Here is a 10,552-nt window from a genome sequence, read left to right as displayed (position 1 = left end):
GGTGGTGGGATTTTTTTTCCCAAAAAAAAAAAAAAAAAAAAAAAATCTATTGGACAGTTTAAATTTCAAATAGTTTTTCCATCAAATTGACACTTGACAACAATACAAGTAGCAAACAACATGTTTAAAATCAGTGTACAAACAGCAAAGTTCAATCGGTAAGGACCTTGCTACATGTACACTATGGTATACACTATAGTTTACTCTTCGCCACGCGATATTACCCTATCGGACAATTTAAATTTCAAATAATTTTCCCATCCAATTGACACTTGACAACAATGCAAGTGTCAAACAATGTGTCAAAAATTAGTGTACAAATAGCAAAGTACAATCGGTAAGAACCTTGCTACATGTGCACTACGGTGTATACTTTAATTTACACTTTGCCACATGACATTGCCCTGTAGGACAGTTTAAATTTCAAACTGATTTCCCCTCCAATTGACACTTATCGACAATGCAAGTGTGAAATGAGTTAAAAATCAGTGTACAAATAGCAAAGTTCAATTGGTAAGAACCTTGGGACACGTACACTACGGTGTACACTTTAGTTTACACTTTGCCACATGACACTACCCTGTTGGACAGTTTAAATTTCAAACTATTTTCCCATCCAATTGACACTTGACAATAATACAAGTGTCAAACAACGTGTCAAAAAATAGAGTACAAATATTAAATTTCAATCGATAAGAAGTTACTACATGTACACTGTGGTGTATACTTTAGTTTACACTTTGCCAAGTGACGTTACCGTGTTGGACAATTTAAATTTCAAACTGTTTTCCCATCAAATTGACACCTGACAACAATGCAAGTGTCAAACAACGTGTCAAAAATCAGTGTACAAATAGCAAAGTTCAATCGGTATGGACCTTGCCACATGTACACTATGGTTACACTTTAGTTTACACTTTTCCACGTGACATTATCCTATTGGACAGTTTAAATTTTGAATAGTTTCCCATCTAATTGACACCTGACAACAATGCAAGTGTCAAACAATGTGCCATAAATCAGTGTACAAACAGCAAAGTTCAATTGGTAAGAACCTTGGTACATGTACAATATGGTGTACACTTTAGTTTACACTTTACCTTGTGACATTACTTTATTGGACAGTTTTAAATTTCAAACAGTTTATCCATCCAATTGACACTTGAATACAATGCAAGTGTCAAACAATGTGTCGAAAATCAGTGTACAAATAGCAATGTTCAATCGGTATGGACCTTGCCTCATGTACAATATGGTGTATACTTTAGTTTACACTTTGCCACGTGACATTACCCTATTGGATAGTTTAAATTTCAAACTGTTTTCCTATTCAATTGACACTTGACAACAATGCAAGTGCCAAACAACGTGTCAAAAATCAGTAGACAAATAGCAAAGTTCAATCGGTAAGACCTTCCTAAATGTACACTATGGTGTACACTTTGGTTTACGCTTCGCCACGTGACATTATCCCATTGGACAGTTTAAATTTTGTGCAGTCTTCCCATCCAGTTGACACCTGACAACAATACAAGTGTTAAAACAACCTGTCAAAAATCAGTGTGCAAATAGCAAAGTTCAATCGGTAAGAACCTTTCTACATGTACACTATCATATACACTTTAATTCACACTTTGCCACGTGACATTACCCTGTTGGACAACTTAAATTTCAAACAATTTTGCCATCCAATTGGCATTTGACAACAACACAAGTGTCAAACAATGTGTTGAAAATCAGTGTGCAAATAGCAAAGTTCAATCGGTAAGGGCTTTGCTACATGTACACTACGGTGTACACTTTAGTTTACACTTTGCCCTATGACATTAATCTATTGGACAGTTTACACTTTGCCACATGACACTACCCTGCTGGACAGTTTAAATTTCAAACTATTTTCCCATCCAATTGACACTTGACAATAATACAAGTGTCAAACAACGTGTCAAAAATAGAGTACAAATAGTAAATTTCAATCGATAAGAAGCTTGCTACATGTACACTGTGGTGTATACTTTAGTTTACACTTTGCCAAGTGACGTTACCCTCTTGGACAGTTTAACTTTCAAACTATTTTCCCATCGAATTGACACTTGACGATAATGCAAGTGTCAAACAATGTGTCGAAAATCAGTGTACAAATAGCCATGTTCAATCGGTATGGTCCTTGCCTCATGTACACTATGGTCTATACTTTAGTTTACACTTTGCCACGTGACATTACCCTGTTGGACAATTTAAATTTCAAATAGTTTTCCCGTCTAATTGACACCTGACAACAATGCAAGTGTCAAACAATGTGACAGAAATTAGTGTAAAAATAGCAAAGTACAATCGGTGAGAACCTTGCCACATGTACATCGTTGTATACACTTCAATTTATACTCTGCCATGTGACATAACCCTATTGGACTGTTGAAATTTCAAACAGTTTTCCCATCCAATTGACAGTTGACAACAATGCAAGTGTCATACAACGTGTCACAAAATAGTGTACAAATAGTAAATTTCAATCGGTAAGAACCTTGCTACATGTACACTATGGTGTACACTTTTGTTTACACTTTACCACATGACATTACCCTGTTGGATAGTTTAAATTTCAAACAGTTTTTCCATCCAATTGACACTTATCAACAATGCAAGTGTCAAATAACATGTCAAAAATTAGCGTACAAACAGCAAAGTTCAATCGGTAAGGACCTTGCTACATGTACACTATGGTTTACACTTTAGTTTACACTTTGCCAAGTGACATTACCCTATTGGATAGTTTAAATTTCAAATTGTTTTCCTATCCAATTGACACTTGACAACAACACAAGTGCCAAACAACGTGTAAAAAATCAGTGGACAAATAGCAAAGTTCAATTGGTAAGACCTTCCTAAATGTACACTACAGTGTACACTTTAGTTTACACTTCTTCACTTGACATTACCCCGTTGGACAGTTTAAATTTTGTACAGTCTTCCCGTCAGTTGACACTTGACAACAATGCAAGTGTCAAACAACCTGTCAAGAATCAGTGTACAAATAGCAAAGTTCAATCGGTAATAACCTTTCTACATGTACATTTACACTTTGCCACGTGACATTATTCTGTTGGACAGATTAAGTTTCAAACAATCTTCCATCCAATTGACACTAGACAACAATGCAAGTGTCAAGCAACGTGTCAAAAATCAGTGCACAAATAGCATACTTCAATCGGTAAGAACCTTGCGACACGTACACTACGATGTACACTTTAGTTTACACTTTGCCACATGACACTATCCTCCTAGACAGTTTAAATTTCAAATTGTTTTCCCATCCAATTGACACTTGACAATAATGTAAGTGTCAAACAACGTGTCAAAAATCAGAGTACAAATAGCAAATTTCAATCGATAAGAAGCTTGCTACATGTACACTATGATGTACACTTTAGTTTACACATTGCCACATGACGTTACCCTATTGGACATTTTAAATTTCAAACTGTTTTCTCATCCAATTAACACCTGTCAACAATGCAAGTGTCGAACAACGTGTCGAAAATCAGTGTACAGATAGCAAAGTTCAATTGGTATGGACCTTGCCACATGTACACTTTAGTTTACACTTTTCCACGTGACATTACCCTATTGGACAGTTTAAATTTTGAACAGTTTTCCCATCTATTTGACACCTGACAACAATGTAAGTGTCAAACAATGTGCCATAAATTAGTGTACAAATAGCAAAGTTCAATTGGTAAGAACCTTGTTACATGTACAATCTCGTGTACACTTTAGTTTACACTTTGCCCTGTGACGTTGCTTTATTGGACAGTTTTAAATTTCAAACAGTTTATCCATCCAATTGACACTTGCCAACAAGCAAGTGTCAAACAATGTGTTGAATATCAGTGTACAAATAGCAATGTTCAATCGGTACGAACCTTGCCTCATGTACACTATGGTGTATACTTTAGTTTACACTTTGTCACGTTACATTACCTTGTTGGATAGTTTAAATTTCAAATAGTTTTCCCATCTAATTGACACCTGACAACAATGCAAGTATCAAACAACGTGACAAAAATTAGTGTACAACTAGCAAAGTACAATCGGTAAGAACCTTGCCACATGTACATCGTGGTGTACACTTTAGTTTATACTCTACCACGTGACATAACCCTGTTGGACAGTTGAAATTTCAAATAGTTTTCCCATCCAATTGACACTTGATAACAATGCAATTGTCATACAACGTGTCAAAAAGTAGTGTACAAATAGCAAATTTCAATCGGTAAGAACTTTGCTACATGTACACTATGGTGTACACTTTGGTTTACACTTTACCACATGACATTACCCAGTTGGAAAATTTAAATTTCAAACAATTTTTTCATGTGATTGATACTTGACAACAATGCAAGTGTCAAACAACATGTCAAAAATCAGTGTACAAATAGTAAAGTTCAATCGGTAAGGACCTTGCTACATGTACACTATGGTGTACACTTTGGTTTACACTTTACCACATGACATTACCCAGTTGGAAAATTTAAATTTCAAACAATTTTTTCATGTGATTGATACTTGACAACAATGCAAGTGTCAAACAACATGTCAAAAATCAGTGTACAAATAGTAAAGTTCAATCGGTAAGGACCTTGCTACATGTACACTATGGTTTACACTTTAGTTTACATTTTGCCAAGCGACATTACCCTACTGGATAGTTTAAATTTCAAACTATTTTCCTATCCAATTGACACTTGACAACAATGCAAGTGCCAAACAATGTATCAAAAATCAGTGGACAAATAGTAAAGTTCAATCGGTAAGACCTTCCTAAATGTAAACTACGGTGTACACTTTAGTTTACACTTCGCCACGTGACATTACCCAGTTGGACAGTTTAAATTTTGTGCAGTCTTCCCATCCAGTTAACACTTGGTAACAATATAAGTGTCAAACAACCTGTCAAAAATCAGTGTACAAATAACAAAGTTCAATCGATAAGAAGCTTTCTACATGTACATTTCCCATTTGCTACATGACATTACCCTGTTGGACAGCTTAAATTTCAAAAAAATTTCCCGTCCAATTGACACTTGACAACAATGCAACTGTCAAGCAACGTGCCGAAAATCAGTGTACAAATAGGAAAGTTCAATCGGTAAGGACCTTGCTACATGTACACTATGGTGTACACTTTAGTTTACACTTTGTAACGTTACATTACATTGTTGGGTTGTTTAAATTTTAAATAGTTTTCCCACCCAATTAACACTTGACAACAATGCAAGTGTCAAACAAAGTGTCCAAAATCAGTGTATAAGTAGCAAAGTTCAATCGGTAAGGACCATGCCACATGTACACAATGGTGCACACTTTAGTTTACACTTTACCACATGACATTACCTTGTTGGCCAATTTAGATTTCAAACAATTTTCCCATTCAACTAACACTTGACAGCAATGCAAGTGTCAAACAACGTGTCAAAAATCGGTTTACAAGTAGAAAGTTCAATCGGTAAGAACCTTGCGACATGTACACTACGGTGTGCTCTTTCATTTTCACTTTGCCACGTGAGACTACCTTGCTGGACAGTTTAAATTTCAAACAGTTTTCCCATCTAATTGATACTTGACAATAATGCAAGTGTCGAACGACGTGTCAAAAATCAGTTTACAAATAGCAAAGTTCAATCGGTAAGGACCTTGCTACATGTACACTATGGTGTACACTTCAGTTTACACTTTACCACGTGACATTACCCTGTTGGAGAGTTTAAATTTCAAACATTTTTCCCATCCTATTGAGACTTGACAACAATGCAAGTGTCTAACAACTTGTCGAAAATCAGTGTGTAAATAGTAAAGTTCAATCGGTAAGGACCTTGCTATATAAACACTACGGTTTACACTTTCCCATGTGACATTACCCTGTTGGATAGTTTAAATTTCAAACAGTTTTCCCATCCAATTGACCTTTGACAACAATCCAAGTGTCAAACAATGTGTTAAAAATTAGTTTACAAATAGGAAAGCTCAATCGATAAGAACCTTGCTGCATGTACACTGTGATGTACACTTTAGTTTACACTTTGCCACGTGACATTACCTTGTTGGATAGTTTAAATTTCAAACAGTTTTTCCATCCAATTGATGCTTGACAACAATTCAAGTGTCAAACAACATTTCAAAAATCAGTGTATAAATAGCAAAGTTCAATCGGTAAGAACCTTGCTACATGTACACTATGGTGTACACTTTAGTTTACACTTTGCCATGTCACAATGCCCTGCTGAACAGTTTAAATTTCAAATAGTTTTCCCATATAATTGACACTTGACAACAATGCAAGTGTCAAATAACGTGTCAAAAATTAGTGTAAAAATAGTAAAGTTCAATCGGTAAGAACCATGCCACATGTACACTTTGGTGTACACTTTTGTTTACACTTTTCCACGTGACGTTACCCTGTTGGACAGTTTAAATCTCAAACTGTTATCCCATCCAATTGGCACTTAACAACAATGCAAGTATCAAACGACGTGTCAAAAATCATTGTACAAACAACAAAGTTCAATCGGTAAGAACCTTGCGACATGTACACTATGGTGTACACTTTTGTTTCCCATCGAATTGAGAACTGACAACAATGTAAATGTCAAACAACGTGTCAAAACTTTGTGTAAAAATAGCAAAGTTCAATCGGTAAGGACCTCGCTACATGTACACTATGGTTTACACTTTGCCACGTGACATTACCTTATTGGACAATTTAAATTACAAACAGTTTTCCCAACCAATTGACACTTGACAACAATGCAAGTGTCAAACAACATGTTAAAAATCAGTGTACAAATAACAAAGTTCAATCGACAAGAACCTTGCTACATGTACGCTATGGTGTACTCACGTTAGTTTACACTTTGCCACATGACATTACCCTCTTGCACAATTTAAATTTTAAATGGTTTTTCCATCCAATTGACACTTGATAACAATTCAAGTGTCAAACAACCTGTCAAAAATCAGCGTACAAATAGCAACATTCAATCGGTAAGAACCTTGCCACATGTACACTGTGATGTACACTTTAGTATACACTTTACCACGTGTCATTACCCTGTTGGACAGTTTAAATTTCAAATAATTTTCCTATTCAATTGACACTTGACAATAATGCAAGTGTCAAGCAACATGTCAAAAATCATTGTACAAATAGCAAATTTCAATGGGTAAGAACCTTACAGCATTTACACTATAGTGTACACTTTAGTTTACACTTTACAACGTGACATTACCCTGCTGGAAAGTTCAAATTCAAACTGTTATCCGATCCAATTAACACTTGACAACAATGCAACTGTCTAACAACGTGTCAAAAATTAGTATACAAATTGTAAAGTTCAATCGGTAAGGACCTTGCTACATGTACACTACGGTTTACACTTTCCCATGTGACATTACCCTGTTGGACAGTTTAAATTTCAAGCAGTTTTCTCATCCAATTGACACTTGACAACAATGCCAGTGTTAAACAATGTGTCAAAAATCAGTTTACAAATAGCAAAGTTCAATCGGTAAGAACCTTGCCGCACATACACTGTGGTGTACACTTTAGTTTACAATTTGCCACGCGGCATTGCCATGTTGGATAGTTTAAATTTGAAATAGTTTTCCCATCCAATTGATGCTTGACAATAATGCAAGTGTCAAACAACATTTCAAAAATCAGTGTATAAATAGCAAAGTTCAATAGGTAAGAACCTTGCTACATGTACACTATGGTGTACACTTTAGTTTACACTTTGCCATGTCACAATGCCATGCTGAACAGTTTAAATTTCAAACAGTCATCCCATAAAAATGACACCTGACAACAATGCAAGTGTCAAACAACGTGTCAAAAATCACTGTACAAATAGCAAAGTTCAATCGGTAAGAACCTTGCCACATGTACATTGTTCTGTACACTTTAGTTTACACTTTTCCATGTGATGTTACCCTGTTGGACATTTTAAATTTCAAACTATTATCCCATCGAATTGATACTTGACAACAATGTAAGTGTCAAACGACGTGTCAAAAATCAGTATACAAACCGCAAAGTTCAATCGGTAAGAACCTTGTGACATGTACACTATGGTGTACACTTTAGTTTCCCATCCAATTGACACATGACAACAATGTAAATGTTAAACAACGTGTCAAAAATTCGTGAAAAATAGCAAAGTTCAATCGGTAAGGACCTCGCTACATGTACACTATGGTGTACACTTTAGTTTACACTTTACCACGTGACATTACCCTGTTGGATAATTTAAATTTCAAACAGTTTTCCCAACTAATTGACACTTGACAACAATGCAACTGTCAAACAACCTGTCAAAAATTAGTGTACAAATAACAAAGTTCAATCGAAAGGAACTTTGGTACATGTACACTATGGTGTACTCACTTTAGTTTACACTTTGCCACGTGACATTACCCTCTTGAACAATTTAAATTTCAAATGGTTTTCCCAGCCAATTGACACTTGACTATAATGCAAGTGTCAAACAACCTATCAAAAATTAGTGTACAAATAGCAACGTTCAATCGATAAGAACCTTGCGACATGTACACTTTAGTTTACACTTTGCCACGTGTCATTACCCTATTGGATAGTTTAAATTTCAAACAGTTTTTCCATTTAATTGACACTTGACACCAATGCAAATTTCAAACAACATGTCAAAAATTAGTGTACAAATAGCAAAGTTCAATCAGTAGGAACCTTGCTACATTTACACTATAGTGTACACTTTAGTTTACACTTTTTAACGTGACATTACCCGGTTGGACAGTCTAAATTCAAATTGTTATTCCATCAAATTAACACTTGACATCAATGTAAGTGTCTAACAATGCATCAAAAATTAGTGTACATATAGCAAAGTTCAATCGGTAAGAACCTTGCGACATGTACACTATGGTGTGCACATTAGTTTTCACTTTTCCACGGGTCATTACCCTGTTGGACAGTTTAAATTTCAAACAGCTTTCCCATCCAATTGGCACTTGACAAAAATACAAGTGTCAAACAACGTGTCAAAAATCAGTGTACAAATAGCAAAGTTCAATCGGTAAGAACCTTGCTACATGTACACTTTAGTGTACACTTTAGTTCACACTTTGCCACGTCACATTAGTCTGCTGGACAGTTTAAATTTCAAACAGTTTTCCAATCCAATTGACACTTGACAACAATGCAAGTGTCAAACAACGTGCCGAAAATCAGTGTACAAATAGCAAAGTATAATCAATTAGAACCTTGCTAAATATACACTATCGTGTAAACTATAATTTACACTATGCCACGTGACATTACCCTGTTGGACAATTTAAATTTCAAACAGTTTTTTCAGCCAATTGACACTTGACAATAGTGCAAGTGTCAAAGAACGTGTCAAAAATCAGTGTACAAACAACAAAGTTTAGTCGGTAAGGACCTTGCTACAATTACGCTATAGTGTACACTTTAGTTTACACTTTTCCACGTATCATCACCCTATTAGACTCTTTAAATTTCAAATAATTTTCCCATCCAATTGACACTTGACAACAATGCAAGTGTTGAACAACGTGTCAAAAATTAGTGTATGACTAACAAAGTTCAGTAGGTAAGAATGTTGGTACATGTACACTATGGTGTACACTTTAGTTCATACCTTGCTACATCACATTACTCTATTGGATGATTTAAATTTCAAACAGTTTTCCCATCCAATTGACACTTGAAGACAATGCAAGTGTTAAACAACGTGTCAAAAATCCGTGCACAAATAGCAAAGTTCAATCAGTATAAACCTTTCTATATGTACACTATGGTGTACAATTTAGTTTACACTTTGCCACGGGTCATTACTGATGAGTGATTTACACTCATTATATTATGCCATTAATTTCATGACTTTGCTGTCTTGGAGAGTATTTTAGAGATGCTGACAAGTGATTTTGGTGTTGTTTTGTAGATTGATGGAAATGGAGAAAACTAGAGCTAAAAGAGGTCAAATGAAGGAAATAGGCAAAAGCTAGCGAAATTGGATGAAATGACCAAAACGTAAGAGATCCAAAGTTCGAGGATTAAAATACAATTAATCAAAAGTCGTGTCGAAACTTGAAATGAAGATCCGAGAGTTCTAGAAGCCAATTGGACAAAGGAAGGTGTCAAAGGGATCAAATTTAGTCAAGATATGATCATAAATCATTTTCCAACCAAAAAGTTTTGCACCGGAGTTTTTATCTCACATTTAGACTCATTTTTGACATAGAAAAAGATCTAATTGGAGAATGATTTCTGAAGAAAAATTGTAGTCCTTTGAATTGTCTTTCCAACGCATCTTGAATCACTTCAATCAGATATCGAACAAAAGAGTTATGATAAAAATACTGAAAGCTGTCCAGTGCAACCGAAGTAGTCCTCAGCGCCCAGGTGCTATCCCTCAGCGCCTAGGCGCCATGATGCTGAAATTTTGACAAAAAGTCAGCGCCTAGGCGCCGCCATGCGAGAGTAATTTTTTTAGGT

Source organism: Olea europaea, unplaced genomic scaffold, assembly GCF_002742605.1.
Source record: "Olea europaea var. sylvestris unplaced genomic scaffold, O_europaea_v1 scaffold188, whole genome shotgun sequence".
Taxonomy (NCBI): Eukaryota; Viridiplantae; Streptophyta; class Magnoliopsida; order Lamiales; family Oleaceae; genus Olea; species Olea europaea.
Note: the sequence above shows the minus strand (reverse complement) of the source record.